This window comes from Sphaeramia orbicularis, chromosome 16 (genome assembly GCF_902148855.1).
Source record: "Sphaeramia orbicularis chromosome 16, fSphaOr1.1, whole genome shotgun sequence".
Taxonomy (NCBI): domain Eukaryota; kingdom Metazoa; phylum Chordata; class Actinopteri; order Kurtiformes; family Apogonidae; genus Sphaeramia; species Sphaeramia orbicularis.
Genome location: NC_043972.1, coordinates 54720781 through 54739608, shown reverse-complemented (window position 1 = coordinate 54739608; position 18828 = coordinate 54720781). Strand labels below are relative to the sequence as shown.

Below are 18828 nucleotides of genomic sequence, written 5' to 3'. Positions count from 1 at the left end.
GAATCACATTGTTTTTATGCTTGGAATTGGATACCGTATGTCTGTCTGGGATGGGAGGACCCCAGGAAGAGTAGTTGATGTACTGCATCAGCTAATGGGGATATCAGTCAATCCATCCATCCATCCATCCATGGTTAAAATTCTGAAAATTATTGACCTTTTGCTAGTTTTGAGTTGAACTGAAGAGGTCTGATATATCAATACATAAAAAACAGACGCATGATGGTGTTATAGCAGTTATTTTTTTCATGTACATTTTTAGTTGGAGGGTCTGTAGAAATGTAACAGGAGTTCCCACAGGCCCTGAACGCACCCCGGTGACACTGAGTGGGGCGTCCGTGCGACCAGGTTTTATTCTCTAAAAAGTTATTTTAACGTATTTGATGATTGTTTTTGGTGGTTCAGGTTCGAGACCAGGTTCAGGTCCAACCACACCCCCTCTCCGACTAACTTTCGCTCTTTAGCCGGTTCTGTGACGCAGCTACAACACAAAAGTTCCGCAGTTCTTAACCCTAACCCTAAACGGTGTCGGTTCGTGGCATTCACGGAGCTTCACTTCTTCACTGTCAGTGTCAAACCAGTAACGATCAGATGAACAGAGGATCGATATGTGGTTTCAGTCCAGAACCTCCTCCTCTGAGTCGGACTTCTTTACAACAGGCCTCGATGACGAATCCGGCTGCGGTTGACTGAAAACTGGTGAAACTGACAACAGGCGGCAAGTTTTTACGGTTCAAAGTAGAGCTACAGTCCAGACCCACAGTGTCCACCGTCATTAAAGAGCCATTAAAGGGTTAAACAGGAGAACTTTACCTTCAGATGCACAGACCTGGACGAAAGACGACGGAGGAGGAAATGAAAAAAAGGGGAAGCTGAGTTCAGGGAGGAGTGTGAGACTGACTCACTGAGAATTCACACAAACATCATGTGGACACGGATGAGATCTGAACAAAATGAAGAACATACAAAGTACAGACACAAAAGTGCATCAAACTGTCCTGTAAAAGGCTGTGATATGTTCAAGGATTTACTCAGAGTCACTTTGAAGCATTTAACTGGAACAGTTTAGTAGAGAATTAACATCAAATCAAGTCATAGTTTATTCCAGATCCAATTCGTAGTTGAGTGAACTGTGTTGGAAAAACAGGTGTTAAAGCTATACCGTATGATGTGGCATTTTTACACTTTTCTTTTGTCATCTTAAAATGCTCCTAATAAGTGTGTGTCAAACTAAAATGTAAAAGAAATCCGCCAGGCATTGAAACTCAAAAATGTTTCTCATATATTTCTAATAAAAGTCTGACCAATCATTTTAGTCGGTCCGAATAAAATAATTGGCCGAACCTGACTGAGCCTCCTGTCAATCATCCATTACGGCCGTCCAGCATCCGATCCATTATCTCCGTCTCACATCCGATATGTGTTCCTCTGAATCTGACGCTTCACTGGCGCTGCTCCTCCTGTCACTGACCACAGTCTACTGTCTAGGATGTGTATGGATAGAACTGACATGCACATGTGGAAGGGGAAAAAAAGATTTATTAACAGAAACAACAACTGAGGGGCACAAACGGGAGTCTGATGAATGAAGGATGGAGATAAAAGTCCGGAAGTCAGCTGTACTGGACTGAACAGGTCTGCATAAAGCTCAGCTTTTATGACGGTGGGACTCATACAGGTACATGTACATGGTGTCACACAATGTAAGATGATGTAGGATGATAATTGTATGGACTATGAAACTTCAAATGTCCACGGAAAATTTGCGGAGGCCGCGCGTTCACAGTGCGCGCGCCCATCCCCTGTGCACTGCAGTGAAGAGACTGACCCAGTACTGCACAGACCAGGTCTACTGATGGAACAGGAGCCGCGGGCCCGCGGCAGGTGGATGATGCATCTGATTACTGAGGGAGGGGTCCGCGGACACGTCAAAACGGACCGGACCTCCACCTCTGCTTCCTCCTCAGTTTCCATCGCGCATGAGGAGAGAGGAGGAGGAGCCTCAGAGCTCAGGCAGAGGGAAGGGGGCGGGGCTTTGGAGGGAGGCGGGTTGTTCATGTTCAAACTTTTACTAAGTGCTGTGAGAAATGCCACATCGGTAGGTATAGCTTTAATTTCCATTAATTTTGCATGACTTTTTATTTATTTATTTTTAATTCCCCCCTCAGTCAGAGGTACCCCCACTACTTACGGTGCAGAGGAGATCGGCATCGATGCTACTACTAAGTTGGTTCACAAAATCGACTTTGACTATCTTTTAGCTTTAACCAAAATAAACATATTTACAATAGATGGTTTATTTTTACCGTACTGAACCGTGGATAACTTGTACCATTACATCCCTAATGTACAGTAGGGCCTTTGTAGCCAGTTCTCAGCACTCAGGACCTAATAATAATAATAATAATACATTGAATTGGTTTTACTTTACTTTCAATGACCAAACTAAATAAGTTTTTGCAGTGTTTTGTGATTCTGTAGCTATTTAAAAAAATCTGCCAATACTGGAGAGAACCTGACATTTTTCAACCTCTTTCAATATCTGTGTTATTATCTGTTCTGTTCTCATACAGGAAACACATCTGTGAAGGAGAAACCATCAAATATTGGTTGTTTTGAAAATGTCCTGTCGATGACCTAACTAGTTAATTTAGTCTGTCTGCTTAATCTGGTCCTGAACAGATGTGTTTGTTCTGTTACATTTCAGTGACCACCTCTTCTTTTTCTTTGTTTTAATGTAGAAAGAAGACAATTCGAATTTGAAGAGAAACCGAAAAGTTGTTATCAGTGAAATGGGACTTTGTCTTGATTTGATGTGCTATCATGTGCATAAATATTGGGACACATCATGTCTACAGCTGTAAGATGTCCTGTTCACGAAGAATTGAGACATAAACATAAATATTTCCATAAAGTTTAGTGGGAGGTTTTTCTTCCTACAGCGATCAGCCATCACATTCTGACATTTACAGGTAAAGTAGTATTAATGTTGATTATGTCATTACAATGGGATCTGTCAGTAGGTGGGATTTACACTATATGGACAAACATATGTGGACATGTTGAATTCAGGTGTTTCTTTTCTAACAGGGGTCTGAGATACAAAACAATAGTGACAAATGTCATAATATAGATTTATATTAGGATAAATATCACTTCATTGGTTAGTTTGGTTAAAATTTTTATATTGATGTATATAAATGATCTGGATCCAAATACTGGGACACATCATGTCTACAGCTGTCATCCCGCTCCTTTTCGAATGTTTTCTTTTCATTTTAAATACATCTTTTCATTGTTTGGTTTTAATGTTGTATTCAAAATAATTTAGTAAACAAACAAACAGCTGGAAGATGTCCTGTTTATGCTGATTTCAGATATAAACATAAATATATTCCTGAAAGTTTAATGGGAGATTTTTCTTCCTAAGTGAGATGTTAAGAAAGTAGATGGTTAGTTGTGGTTGAAATGTATTATTTACAGTCAGAGTATGACAAATATTTTAGAAATTTAGAGGTAGAACATTTAAAATCATAGTCATGGATAAAAAAAACAATCAATGTTGAGAGTAATTAAGTAAAAACCATCTCTGATTTTGGAAGCAAAGATACTACTGTACTGTACGCTCAGTACAAGAACATTTTTTTGAAATGTCACAATATCACAACGTTGTGAAGAACAAACCCCAGATGACGCACATAATCCAGTCCTTCAGTTGTTGGCTAACGTTCACGCCAACCTGTTCAAAGTTCTTCCTTCCCTTCCAAATCATGTCTATATGATCCACATCCAGTTGGAATCCTCTGTCCACTTTACTGGGAGGTGTTGGAGTTGGTCCAATCTGAGGAACATCGCTGATATGAAGTTTTGGGAGCTCCTGAAGACAGCGCATGTAGACCGTCTCCATAGTTACACCAGAAACAACATAGCAGTGTTGACTTTAGGATACCTGGTCGTCATAGCGACGCTGCATGTAACTTCCGTGTTGTTCCGTCAAACTCACGCTGAATCTTTCATTGTCCACTAAGGACAGAAATGTCTGAACCTCCTGGACCGACCACGGTGTGGTTTTTTGGGCTGTCATCATGGATTAGCCTACCGCCATATTTACTGTACACTTCCACATCTGGTTTTTAAAAATGGCGGGTCGCGCGTTGATGACGCAATGACGCCGAGACAACTCCCTGACCAATCAGTGGTCTGCAGTGTTTACACGTCACATTTTAGTATCTCTTCACGCGTTTTGGAACAAATACTAAAAAACAGATTCCAGGTACTTTTACGGATTATAAACGCAAAAAGGCCGAGTCGAATGGAGCCACCCATAGACACGATATACTTTACATCGACGAATCAGAAGGCTGACATGACCAACCAATCAGAATGCAGCTTGTTGTCATTCCCGGAAGTGCCAGCCCCACTTTTTTCCTCCTTTGTTGTTGCTGCTTTGAGACAAGCCGTGCAGCGGGTTCATCCAACTTCATTCTACTCGATGTTAGTCGGTGGGTTTGGACACAGATTCTCATCTTTTGATACTTAGGAGCAGTTTGAGCTCAAATCTACCCAAGTCTTTTTCCTCCTGGATATCTCGGTGCTCTCCGCTATAGTTAGCCGGTACCGGAGCTCCTAACTCTCGTGCAGTGAAGCGGAGACGGTCACGTGAGTTTGGATGGATTTCCCTTTCAGTCCTCGCGCTGCTTGAACATGCTCCGGTCGTTTAGTAAAGTTAAATGTTAATCCTGTTTTTTATTCCCACGTCTCATGTTACAGTGGATGTAAATTCGGGCTGTGTGAGCTGCACTAACGTCCATGAGCAAAGTTCTATCCAACATTCCATTCTGGTGAGTGCACGTGTAGCGGCTGTACAGATGCGTTGCCAAAGAGTTTTTTCCACACAACCCTTTTTTTTCTTGTTCACCAGTTTATTCTGGCACACATACAAAAAAAAAACATACGTTAAATGAAAAACCTGCAGTCCGTCTTGAGGCAGGAGAGAACGACAAAACTGCCGCTATCTTTTAACTAACATTGTAAATATAAAGTAAATAAAATACATACCTGGCATACACACACACAAAAAAAATCATCCGTTAAATGAAAAACCTGCAGTCCGTCTTGAGGCTAAAAATTAAAAAAAAATAAAAATAAAAATCACAGTTAGCTAACTCCACGAACATACACAAAGAACATTGCAATTAAAAAACAAAAAACATACTCAACCGAAAGCCAATCATGACACCAACACAACGGCACACGACACCTATTCAAATATGACATAAAGAGAATAAAAAAATGTAAAATAAAGACAGGACCAACATGCGTGCACTCACCAGGAGACAACGACAAAACTGTTGCTATCTCCTGGGGTGCACGACCCCAGTTTGAAGGGGTGTGGGGTTCATGTCCCCAAAATAAAATTGGAATTAACACAACAAAAGTCAGCAATGGCAAGTGGAATCCTACACTATATACCTTAACTCTGTTACACACGTGACTTTGTGATAGTGTGTGAAATGTGTCTTGTTGTTCTGTGATGCCCTGCTAGTGTGGCTGGTTATCAGGGTGAACATGAAAGCAGACAGAAGGTTAGAGCAGCTCATTCATGCACTGATGTTTAAATTCAACCAAACACATTTGTCATGACTTAGGTTTTCCTGCATTTTCCTGATTCTCACTGTGTGTCTTGGTTGAATTGAACTGATATTGATAGATTGAATATAGTTGATAGTAAATGAATGAGTCCTTTTGTTTTTGGGTCTTTTTGTTCTCCCTGTTTGCTGTCAACTGTTGGGAATATACAGAAAACCTAAGCATCAGAGAATCAGAATGAAATACAATAGAGCTATTATTTCTATGTTTTGCTAATATGCATGTGACGTACTGACTAGGGATGCAACTATGAAGATTATATTGTTTTTATTATGCAAGCAAAGGAAAAAAAGGCAAACAAAAAATACAGTTTGGAGGACTAGGAACCAGCCACACTGTCAATCCAAGCAAGCTGCCAATAGAAATCCACCCCTTCTGCTCATGTAGATCCCATCCATCACATTCAGTTGAACTTAAAAGCAAAAGTTTCTGCTTCGCAAAAGATTTTGACACGCAAAACTTTTTTACTCGTAAACGAGTTTGACCCGGAAGCAAACAAATCTTTTTGATTTGCAAAAGATTTAGAGGTGCAAAACCTTTGGACTTGCAAACAAAACTTTTAAAAGGACAAAACATTTTGGGTTGCAAGCAGAAGTTCCAGATTCATAATGAAAGAAAATGAGAACACAATTGATTTTTTTTAAGGTTAAAAATTTTGAAACCTTCATTTCTGTTTTCAAATCTTGATTTTTTTTTTTTTAACTGTATTTTTTGTTTGCATTTTTCCCCTTTGCTTGCAAAATAAAAACACTAAAGAATCTTCATATGCAACTAACGATAATTTAAATAATCAAGTAATCTGTAGATTACTTTCATAACTAATCGATTCATTGGACAAACACAAAAGACTCAATTCTCAAAGATCAGTATTTAACCCAAAGCAATATCTGTTGCAGGCAAGTCACTAATGATTACATCCACACAATGGCTTCGGGTTTAGTTAGTGAGCACTAACCCACTACCTAGACTGGTTATGGTTACAGACTAGTAAGATCTCGTCTTCAACCAGCTCCAGTTATAGTCTATCAAACTAGTGATGGATGGATTCGTTCCAGTCAACGACAGGTGACGTTAGTCTGGTGGCCTGATAAGCGGAGATGGATAAAAATGTAATAATTATGTCAACTAACTAGCTCGTGGGCTAAAATAATCACGACACGTAGTAGTGATGTTATGTCTGACACTTGTTGGGATTCTACTCACAAATTTGACTCCAATTCTCTATCCCCCGTGTTCGTTACATTGGTTAGTAAAACAGACTGGAGCAGGATTTAAGAATAACAATGAATGATTAATTTAATGAACATTAATCAAACTTACACAGATTTGTGCTTGCCAACAGACATGAAGTCACCAGGCATCGCCCCCATCTCTTTGACTCCCTGTCCTCAAGAGCCCAGAGATATCTTTCCCCTTTTTTCTTTATACTTTTTACTTGGGGTGTTGCCTTCTTCCTCCTAACTTCAGCCAATCCCTTCACGTACCACCCCCACCACAGCTGTCCACTCCAATCTCACCCCCTATCCTTTTTTTAAATTTAAATTTTTATTTGTTTATTTAGACAGGGACAATGCACAACCTTAACCTTAAACAGGACAGATGTGGTGTGCCAGGTTGTAGCACTAGTGCTAATTTCCACCTGTAGTCCCTGGTCAGGCTGATGTTATCATTAAAAAAAAAAACAGACATTAATAAAAACTAAAACATACTAAAAGCTATATAAAATGCATTTCTATAACTCCATCTGTATAAAAAATGTATTCCCATCCAACTTCAGCCTGTCACACACACTCTAAGCATGTTTACATTACATTATAATATGACTATATGTTTGGTTTGAGAGTAGCTGTTTTTTCACCATGTGGGAGAATGTGTGATAGTTTGTAATTGTTAGTAGCTCCGTTGGTAATGTGTTCCACTGTTGCATGGCCACACATGAGAATGCTGAATTTCCAAATGCTGTTTTGTGCCTCGGAATCCTGCACTCACCATGTACTAGTGATCGGGTAGTTCAAGATGTTTTCCAGAACTCAAAGAAATAAACCTTTTTGAGGGAGGAGCAGCAGATCCTTACCTCACAGATCTTACCATCTTCTCTTTATGTCTTATAAAACAATAAAACCATAAACATTCCACACTCCTAAAAACTAAGCTAATACATCTGTGGCCCTTTTCTGTATTTTTCCATTCTACCCCTTTAAGCTTGTTACCTCCTAATATTAATATATCACACAACTCAGAACTAATCAGTGAAAACGGACATCATAAGTATAATACATCACATTCCAATTTCAAAACATAGTTAGGATTATAACATATTATATTCTGATTTTATCATGCTTAGGTTTTTATATGTTCTTTATCTGTATAATTCTAACACACTCAAGCCCTGAAGCCTGTATCGAACAAAGGGGAGTGTCCAAATGAAGCTTGTCTTAAGGCCTGTATCGTTTTTCAGAGTATCATGTGACAAAATACAAACGAGGCCCCATTTGCTGAAATCCCGTGCCTGCCTCATTATGGGATTCAATTTGCTTTATCAATCCTGTGAGTGAATGTTTTCAGATTCTAAGGCTGGGGAAGTTATATCAAAAGGAATGAGTCGCCTGAGTCCCATCGCTGTCAAAATGTTTTTATTCAAGATTAAAAATGAATATAGCACCTCCCACTGTCCACCTAATTTACCCAATCTCAAATATTATGTAACTGTTTCTCCACAAATGCAGCCACATACTGTATACTAGTGCGTTGACCCATGGGAATCCACGGGTTCTAGAAGCAGTAGACTTGATAAAATGGGGAGCAGAGTTTTTGTAGAAGTTGGTCCCAACTTTTGCAAAGTTTGTATAAGCTTAGTGGTGTAACATGCAGATTAGGAAGAAACAGAATGTCCCTCATTTAGTTTTGTATTGACATGGACGTGGACCAGAGACTTTTACACAGGACTGAACATGACGGTTTATTGCCACTCACTCCCGGTCTTGTGTGTGGATCCAAACTGCGGTTCATCTGAGTCTGCAGAGTGGTGTGTTACCATGTAATGGGGGGGGGGGGGTCCAGTCCACAGGGGGATGTTAACGGGTCAGGTGTGACCGGGGACTGGCAGAGTGGAACTGGGTCACAGCAAACTTGTTAGTGTGTGTGGTGTCCAGATTCAGATCTGCTGAAGTCAGGTCCGTCTGATTGGAGTTGGTGTAGAAAGGTCTGTCACTGTATTATGGTGGGGTGGGGGGGTCTGGGGGTCTGGAGGGGGACGTTAACAGGCCGAGTCTGACCGGCAGAGTGGAACCGGAACCAGACCGACCTTGTTAGTGTGTGATCAGAGCCGGACCCGTCCCGGACTCTGTTCCACTGTTTCTGTTGATCCAGATCTAGCCCCCCCCCCCCCCCCCCCATTGGCTGCTGTGAATGGACTTGTCTGCAGGCCACCTGTAAACCCATTAGAATTTGAAAAAAACTAATAACTCCAAGAGTATTGGTCTTATCAATATGCAGATTCCGCCTGTCTGACCCTTGACCTAAAATACAGTAGTACATTAGTACTCCAATAGGCACAGGCTACATCTGTCCAGTTTTTCAGTTTTGAAGCTGATACACATACACGCAGGCACACAGAGGTCACTTGGCTTTTATAATATAGACATAGGCCTACACAATACTTTATTGATATACTACAACTGATCAATTGACACTTTGATATATCACCTTTACTTTACTTATACAAAATTTTGTTCAGTTCGGACATACAAACACTGATTTGCCTCAAATTTGAGTCAATTGTCAATCTCCCAGGCCTACGCCCATTCATCAGAAGACATAACATTTGGTGCTAGAGCGGCACCTGCTGAACGATGGACATACTATTACTGGACGTGCCCGTGGTGAGGGCCTTTCAATGCCGCTTGTGGCTTTAATACTTCATGTTGTTGTTACAAACCACAGCAAATAAATCAAACATTAACTGGACATCTGTATCCGTGCTCTTTAACTGGAACACCACCCCCTCACCATGCCGTTCTAACTAGTTGAATTTCTGGAGACAACAAACCTTCACTCCTTTTTAACCATGATCTGGATAGATTTCTTTCATCTGGCTTTACAGTACCTCAAATGGAGATTATAAGACATGGTGATGGTCAAATGAAGCCTCATGAATCACCAAGGCTTTTCAGCCCATCGCTTCATTAAATGGTTCACTACTGAAGGCCTCACTAACAGTGAATACTGCCGTCTGCTGTTCAAATGAAAATATGACAGGCATTACCATTACCATTAGGCATTACCACTGTATTACCATGACCTGAGCTGAAATTTGGTATGAATAACTCTGGTATGCAGTAAAACAATAAACATCGGGTATGTCTATAGTATGTGTATGTGTGCATGTATGTGGACACTCATGCAGACACATGGCTTTGTTCTTAATTAAACTTGCAATAAAAGCAAGGCCATTCCACGCTGATCTCCCTGCTGCTGATTGCATCCGTTTCTTACCTGCTGTAAGGAAAAGCCTATGTATGCGCTCAGCTGCTATTTTCATCCATATTTTCACACAGACTCACCAGATGAAAAGGTGACTGATACCACTGTGGGACAGCCTCAAACATTTAATGTACAAAAGATTAACGTAGCTTAATGCCTGAAAGTTGCTCTGAGTGGAGGGGATTTTACTGCGTTTTATATTTGTACGCAGCATTTTATGGCATTTTGGTGGTTTGGACAACATTTTTTATAGCGTTTTGGAAGTGTTTGGAAGCGTTTTGGGAGTGGCGAATAGAGATATATTTGGCCTGCCATAGAAAAATTGTGAGGTAGACAGGAAGTGCACAGACATGGGTGTGTGTGTGTGGGGGGGTGTTAACAGTCCAGGATTCTGCATGTGTGGGGCTGACAGCGTCATTGTCTGAGCGGAAGTGAAGGTGAAACCGATACACTTTACTGTTCCATTAACTCTCCAGCCAGCACGCACACACACACACACACACACACACACATATATAGGAGCAGCGAGCAACAGAATCTCCGCAGCAAAAAAGTTAATAAATCAGTTACATATTGGCCGATGTTGATTAATCGCTGATACGCTATAAACGGCCTGATTAATTGGTCGGGTTCTAGAATGAACCAATAACGTAACCTGAGCAAAACGAGGCTTCGAGTGTGGGCTTAATTCAGGGATTAAAGTTCTCCGTCACCACGACGGATTTCCGTCAAATGGAAAAACTGAGGGGGAAAAAAGTCATCTGCAGGTGTTTAACACAGGCACGCCACGCACAGGGGGCTGATAGGTTTAACAGTGATGATAATAAGAGGACTTCTTTATTTTTATGTCGGGAGGAGAGATTGATGACTATTTATCTTTGGAAGGAAACGCTGCTCATTCTGTGCCTCAGAAACACATGGACAAGTTCAGCTTTACCGAAGTTCAGCCTCCAGCCTAACTTTAGTTTAGTGCTAACAAGTAGCTTTCATTATGAAAGAACCACAGCGAAAAGGGAAGAAGACAGAACTTATCTACATGTACCTTCATGTTTGGGTTCATAGCTCATCTCCTCTTGCCGGTATATGACTAGTGTGTGTGTTTGTGTGTCTGTACCCTTCCCGTGCGTGCGGCTGTGTGCGGCCTTACGCGCCCAACTGCATAAGTGCTTTATTTTGACCCGTTTAGCATCTTATTTCTGTCTGTGCGGTACAGTACGAAGACAAAATTTAATGAATGAGTAACACCCTTGGTATTTGCAAAGCCACTGTATTTTAAATACCCTCAGAGAGTATCTGTAACAGAATATATAAATATATATAAATATAAAAGCAGAGAAAATAAAAGATTAGTTGGTTAGGGTTACATTTACACAGACATTTTCCCCAAAATTCATGTGCTATTGGAGTTGGAGTTATGTTTTAGTTGTTCCTAAATTGTTAAATAAAAAGTTTTTCACTCATTTTTTGCAGTAAGGTTTTCCTCTAGTTATTATTTTCACTTGCTTCAAAGGTTTTCAAACCCTTTAAAATTAACCAGAGAGCACCAAAATTGACCTTAAGCTTTAAAAATTTTCTGAGGGAGGACCCCCAGACCCCCCACCAATACCATTCATGACATTTTTTCTATCCATGTTACTAATCTTCAACACCTGTACACTCTCCCATTCAGTGTGTTTTACAGTATTGCCAAATTTGACTATATAAACTTATACGCTATAGTAGTATTGTATTGCATCATTTTTAATAGTGGCCAATGATTTTGACCAGAAGAAAATTTTCAGTCAGATGAAAAATTTTTGCTTTAATCCCTGGCTTAATTTGACACACCCACTTTTGCTTGATACACATGCAAAGCCTCGGTTAATTTGGCTCATCACTACTAAGAGATCCTAGCCCACATGTAACACACCAGCAGATGTCAGTATTCCCAAAGCTGTTCAACGGGCCTTTATCTGATCAGGCTCGGTATCCGAAGACTCTGCCATGCTGCTCTGTGTTTTCCTCTGTTTCACTACACAAAGTGCGGCCATGCCTCAATACTAACGTACTCAAGACCCAACGAATCGACTGCCAAATTCGTTGCCAACTCTTTGAAGAATTGATTTGGATCAATTTAATTGATTTGTTGTTGCAGCACTAGGTCAGGGTTTCTAGTCTGTGGAAGTCTGAATACCAGGCCTGATCTGCAGTAGGAAAAACTACCTTTAACCGGTACAAACCTGGAGCAGACCCCGCCTCCTGGAGGATGGTTGTCTGTTTTGACCAGTTGGGGTTAAAGTAAGAGGTTAAAGGAAGAGAAAGAGAGAGAGAGAGAAGGATGGGGGACATAGGGGGAGAAACAGGGATGTAGGTCTGCATGATGAATCAATTTTAAATTGAAATCGGATTCTTTAATTAGAACGATTTTTTAAAAAAAGGGTAATCGTCAAATTGATTGTCACTTTTGTGTCTCAGAGCTGTGTGCCTCCAGGCTACCATAGGCTCCTCCTCCTAACTGTACAAGTGGTCTTTCACACCAGTCTTTCTCAGGCGTTTCCGTGTTTCAGACATTTCCACATCGTGTTTGTTACAGCTATATAATATCATATGGTTGCACTGCCGCTGCCAGGCAGCGGCGCGAACCTCCGCTTCCCACAATGCACGTTGCAAAAAAATTCAGAAGATTCCTGAGTTCCCTACTGGCTCTTTTTGTAAACAAGTGGTTTGTTTATAATGGATGACACTGAAATTGTTCACCGTGAGGGAAGAGATTCAGGTGAGTAATCAGAGAAAGACTTATGGATTCATGATACCAAGGCTATGACTGGGGTTTTATAGATTTGATGAAAAATTGGTGACGAAAGTCTCCTGCAGCTTAAAGGAGAAGCCATCAAATATTGGTTGTAATGAAAATGCCTCATCGATTGCCTAACTAGTTGATTTTGTCTATCTGCTTAATCTGGTTCCAAACAGATATGTTTGTTCTGTTCCATTGCATTTCAGTGACAACCTCTTCTGTTCCTGTGTGTTTTCATGTAGAAAGAAGCCAAAGGTGGATTTGAACTGAAACCTTAAAAATCATATCTGTAGGAAGACCAAGATCACCTGATTCCAGCAAACATGGATAGAAGACCCACCTGTGACCAGTGTGGAAAGACTTTCACCAGAATGAGTGGGCTGAAGAGACATCTACGCATCCACACTGGAGAAAGACCATATGACTGACGAGTGTGGGAAGACTTTTACCAAAGGAAGTCACTTAAAAAGGCATCAACGCATCCACACTAAAGAAAGACCATATGACTGTGACCAGTGTGGAAAGACTTTCACCACAAAGGATGGGCTCAAGGAACATCTACGCATCCACACTGGAGAAAGACCATATGACTGTGATGAGTGTGGGAAGACTTTTACTAAAGCAAGTCACTTAAAAAGGCACCAACTCATCCACACTAAAGAAAGACTATATGACTGCGACCAGTGTGGAAAGACTTTTGCCACAAAGGGTGGGCTCAAGGAACACCTTCGCATCCACACTGGAGAAAAACCATATGATTGTGACCAGTGTGGGAAAACATTCACCACAATGAGTGGGCTGAAACAACACCTAACAATCCACACTGGAGAAAGACCATATGACTGTGATCAATGTGGGAAGACATTCACTTGTGCAAGTAACTTAATTAGGCACCGACGCATTCACACTGGAGAAAGACCATATTACTGTGACCAGTGTGGGAAGACTTTTACCACAGCATGTGACTTAAAAGTGCACCTCCGGATTCACACTGGTGAAAGACCATATTACTGTGACCAGTGTGGGAAGACTTTCAACACAGCAGGTGACTTAAATAAACACCAACGCTTCCACACTGGAGAAAGACCATATGACTGTGACCAGTGTGGGAAGACTTTCAACACAGCAGGTGGCTTAAAAAAACATCTACCCATCCACACTGGAAAAAAAACATATTTTTGTGACCAGTGTCAGAAGACTTTTCTCACACCAAGTTACTTAAAAAAACATCAACGCATCCACACTGGAGAAAGACCATATAATTGTGAGCAGTGCGGGAAGACTTATATCACAGCAAGTGACTTAAAAAAACACCAACGAATCCACACTGGAGAAAGGCCATATGAATGCGACCAGTGTAAGAAGACTTTCATCAGAGCAAGTGACTTAAAAAAACACCAACTCATCCACACTGGAGAAAGACCATATGACTGTGACCAGTGTGGCAAGACTTTCACTTTGGCATGGAAGTTAAAAAGGCACCAACGTATCCACACTGGAGAAAGACCATATGACTGTGACCAGTGTGGAAAGGTGTTCAATAGAATGAGTGGGCTTAAAGTCCACCAACGCATCCACACTGGAGAAAGACCATATGACTGTGACCAGTGTGGAAAGAATTTCACTTCAACTAGTAAGTTAAAAAGGCACAAACTCATCCACACTGGAGTAAGACCATATTACTGTGACCAGTGTGGAAAGACTTTCACCCAAATGAGTGGGCTTAAATACCACCAACACATCCACACTGGAGAAAGACCATATGACTGTGACCAGTGTGGAAAGAATTTTACTTCGACTGCTAAGTTAAAAAGGCACCAACTCATCCACACTGGAGAAAGACCATATTACTGTGACCAGTGCGGAAAGAATTTCACCCAAATGAGTGGTCTTAAATACCACCAACGCATCCACACTGGAGAAAGGCCATATGACTGTGACCAGTGTGGGAAGACTTATAGATTCCTGTCTACTTTACGTTCTCATCGCCGTGTTCACCACATAATGTTGATGTACCCCTGTGATAGGGGCACAAAGATATTCTGGTCATCTTCCTCTTATAAGCATCACCAACAGACCCATATTGGAGAGAATCCCAACCAGTGCAGATTCAGAGACAGATCTCTTACCACAGGGTCACAATGTACCAAACATGGACGTTTCAAACATTTCCACACAAGACAAAAATTGAACAGTTGTACAAAAAGTAAGACTCTAGACAATCAGTGTCATAACACATCAAAACAGTTGGAGTGTTTTCAATGTCCGAACAGATTGTGGTCATCCTCTGCTCTTTCCCCTCATCAACGCAGATGTGAATCATCAACGTCTGGACCAAACAGTACCTCAGCATCAGATGAGAAGAAGAAACAGTGTGTGTCTGAACCAGCAGCACTGACTTCTTCTGACAAGAACATCAGACTTCAAAACCTCCAAATCAGGCTTCACAGGATTCAGATGTGAAGACAAACACCAGACTGAAAGCTGTGTTTTGTTGTCTTCGGAGTACAGAAGTGTGTTCTAATGCACCATTCTGTAACAGGAAGCAGGAGGTGACATCACTGGTAAGGCGGGGGAAGGGAAGGGTAGAAATCAGACCCACCTGAAAGCTGTGTGGTGGAGGGAAACTCAAACAAAGGAGAGACTGGAAGGAGGTTTGATCGACAGGAGAAGTGACAACGGAAAGGAAAGGAGGAAAAGACTTAACGTGACTTTAAGTGAGGAATCTGGAAGTGGACTGGTGTGGACCCAGGACTCTTGAAAGGAGAATTTGAATCCCTGGAGCAGGCAGGCCTGGTCCTGCTCGGACTATGGTTGCTCTCTCTCTGGGTCAGAGGACACCTGCCGGCTCCCCTGGAACCCAGACTCTCCTGGGTTCACCCCTGAACATATATCTGATATCTCTATCTCTCTCTCTTTCTCTTTCTCATCATACTGCCTGTTACCTGTTCTGCGGGACAAACCAGGTGGAACCAATTTATAAATTAGGTGTGCATTCCCAGACCATTCAAAATGGCGGACACTAATGTTGTTGGGTACTGGGAGCTTAGAGGACGCCATAGCAACAGCAGCAAGAGGAGTTCATTACAGCGTGGATACCATCAGAGAAGAATGCCTCGCTGAGACTCTGGAGAGACAGTCGGTAAGCGCTCAGGCTTTGTTGTGAACAGACTTCTACAACTGCAATGTCATTGTTAGCTGAAGTGAACGGCTTTCTATTAACTTTTGTGTTCATAGGTGTGTTCTTCTCTTAAAGTTGAGTGGCGCCATCTGTGGGCGCCCTGTATGTACTGTTATCATTCTGTTTGGCCACGCCATTGAAGTTATGTACAGCTTTCATTCTGGTCGATAAATCTAGGCGAGTATATGTCTGTAACTATTAGTTTTACGATTATTTTGTCATTAACTTAGAAGCATGATTGCTAGCATCTTTTACAGAGCACAAATAAGCTTTCACTTTGTGGTAGAAGCGTTCTGTTCACTGCTCATATTTGAGTCAGGTGGCAGTCTGTTTTGTGTCAGTGCTAGCTTGTATGTTCTTAGTTCGGAGCTAATGCAGATGTTATTTGGTAGAAATTGCTGTGTTTCCTTTACTAGCAAATTATTTGTGCACTCCAGGAGAATCTTGTGCATATTATTAGCGTTGGAGTATTTTTGATTTATGCCAATTAGATTATATGTAATGTTAATGCAGTTCAGAAAAACTTTTTTTACTGTGTACATTCTGTACAAGATTACTGCATTTCTTGTGCCCCTTATTGCATATTTGTTTCATTGGTTTGTAATTGCTGGAATATTTTGCTGTTTAATTCATGTATGGTTGTTAATTCATGCATTTAAAAAGGATGGGTAAAAGTTAAGAAGTGCTTACAGTGGAAACATATTTCAGCACACATTGTAATGCATGTATTTGTTTGTATTTTATTAAAAGGGATCGAAAGAAAGCACAAATTGGTCTCTTCCTGATTCTTCTTCACCTTCTGTTGTTAACTGTCTGCCTCACTCTGCAAGGGTGGCTTCACACATAGTGAGGGCAGAACAAGGTGACTTTATTTGTAGACTGCATACTGTGGTTTATTATTATGTATTTGATTGTGGTTAGTATTTCCTAACATGAATTTAAAGTAACTTGTGGTGGAGCTATTTACAGAATAACTTAACCTTTTTTAATACAATCTTAAACCATAAAAGATTACTAGTTAAGTTTAACATTAAACTGTAAGATGAACTAAACCAAAATTCATTAGTTTAAATATCTTAATAAAATACACTTAACTGTACTCAGTTTGAATGAACTTTCCAAATCATCAGTTTGTGGTTCAGATCTTAAAATCTTGATAAAAGTTAAAATCTAAATGAACTATTTGATCATTATTTGTAATTTAAATGTTTAAAATAACTTATTTCTAAAAACTACTTGCTTATATACTTGAACACAGGAATCACAATCATCTGATCCAGAGACGGCGACAGCAAAAGGTCATTTTATCAACAACATGGATAAAAACTTTACTAATTCAGTTCTATGTCCAGACAACAGTCAGTTCCAGGGTGGATTTACTGTCCAGAATCAAAACAAATCAAATCCATGACACAGTTCACATTATTTGAACCAAGGAGGCCGGACTCTTTAATGCTGTTTTGTCACTTCATTAGATCAGTTCTACTCTTGGTTTTGACACTTGTGGCTGCGATTGTGTCATCACCATGGAGACTGTGGTTCTCCACAGCTGATGCATTTGAAGAGATTATTGTGGAAGAAGGACCAAGTGTGGTGTGAGAAACCCTGACACTGACCTGCTTGGACTGGTGGACACACAGTGGATCTTCCAGACTTGGACAGGATGGACCTTCAACCCCTCGCTGAAGGACAGTCCCATCTGAAGAGCATCAGAGGACGAGTCTACATGTCCCATCAGCTCCACAACACCATCATATATGCCTGGGGTTCCAGTCCCTGATCAACACTAAACACCAACACAACTCTACTCAGCACCAGTTGGACACTCACATATTCCATCAGCTCAGAGCAGTCGGCAAAGTTCTGGATGATTCAGCAAACAGGAGTTCACAACCACACACAGGACAAACAAACTCATGTGGACACGTCAAACAACACATTTAGGATTATTTTCATCCACCGACAAAAAACACACATTTGTCTCAGAGTCCAGATAAAAGTCTACAAATAGGTTTCCATCCCATCATAATGAGCTGCCTTGGTCAGTGTGATGTATATGTAGATGGATGGATGCTGGTGTTTCCAAGTGTGGCCTCAGTGTTCTGTCACAAAGACGGCAGCGCTCCAGGAGTTTAGCCGACTCAACCCTGTCATGCAGGAATTATTAAAAAAAGTATCAAGTTTTTTTTTTAGATTGATTTTATTACTCAAAATTAGGCTAAAGTTGAAATGCATTTTGAATTTTTTTGTTTAAAAAATATGGTTTTATTAAGATATTTAACCTCCTAAGACTTAACTATGAGTTTTCTGTCCACTTTTGTGGACAAGTTTCACAACTTTATACAAAAAAAAAGAAAAGAAAACTGTCCACCACAAAGAACATTCCATAAAAGTTTTAAAAACTGCATCTGAAAAAACTGTTGCATCATGATGTTTCCAATATAGGCACTTATTTAATAAAAAACAATTAAAGCTTGTACTTTGCTGACATTTACTGGGTCTCAGGAGGTTAAGTGTCCATATGTGGACGCCATGCAACAAAGGGGTAAAAATGTTAAAAATCAATAGCCTCGGACAAAAAACTGCAACATTATGAGAGTTTGTTTTTATAGGATGTACAAACACATATAAGAGACAGAAAACTGATTTTACATGTTTAGAGGGAAACTCCTCATGGTGGTCTGAATACTGGATGCATCATGCATCAAAGGAGTCAAAATAACATATAGCTGTGATTATG

At 40.6% G+C, this 18828-nt stretch overlaps 8 protein-coding genes and 1 pseudogene across 14 annotated transcripts in view; 4 read left to right on the top strand and 5 right to left on the bottom strand.

Annotated features, from left to right (window-relative positions):
• LOC115435234 (NACHT, LRR and PYD domains-containing protein 5-like) overlaps window positions 1-18828 on the top strand; it is a 753056-nt gene that overhangs the window by 326602 nt on the left and 407626 nt on the right.
• The window catches only part of LOC115436265 (zinc finger protein 345-like), a 356130-nt gene that overhangs the window by 88514 nt on the left and 248788 nt on the right, over window positions 1-18828 (top strand). The gene's annotated exons all lie outside the window — the stretch shown is intronic.
• Window positions 1-18828, bottom strand: part of LOC115436292 (zinc finger protein 239-like) — a 324079-nt gene that overhangs the window by 70004 nt on the left and 235247 nt on the right. The gene's annotated exons all lie outside the window — the stretch shown is intronic.
• The window catches only part of LOC115436241 (NLR family CARD domain-containing protein 3-like), a 1147354-nt gene that overhangs the window by 958125 nt on the left and 170401 nt on the right, over window positions 1-18828 (bottom strand). The gene's annotated exons all lie outside the window — the stretch shown is intronic.
• The window catches only part of LOC115436242 (NLR family CARD domain-containing protein 3-like), a 329168-nt gene that overhangs the window by 143617 nt on the left and 166723 nt on the right, over window positions 1-18828 (bottom strand). The gene's annotated exons all lie outside the window — the stretch shown is intronic.
• LOC115436296 (zinc finger protein 239-like) overlaps window positions 1-18828 on the bottom strand; it is a 117833-nt gene that overhangs the window by 21827 nt on the left and 77178 nt on the right. The gene's annotated exons all lie outside the window — the stretch shown is intronic.
• Window positions 1-18828, bottom strand: part of LOC115436280 (zinc finger protein 664-like) — a 204812-nt gene that overhangs the window by 127843 nt on the left and 58141 nt on the right. The window lies entirely within an intron of this gene.
• LOC115436315 (zinc finger protein 239-like) overlaps window positions 4458-18828 on the top strand; it is a 364410-nt gene continuing 350039 nt past the window's right edge. The window contains exon 1 of the mRNA XM_030159159.1: window positions 4458-4659. The gene's annotated coding sequence lies outside the window, so the exon portion shown is untranslated. The remainder of the gene's footprint in view (window positions 4660-18828) is intronic.
• Window positions 13197-15675, top strand: LOC115436252 (zinc finger protein 271-like; annotated as a pseudogene).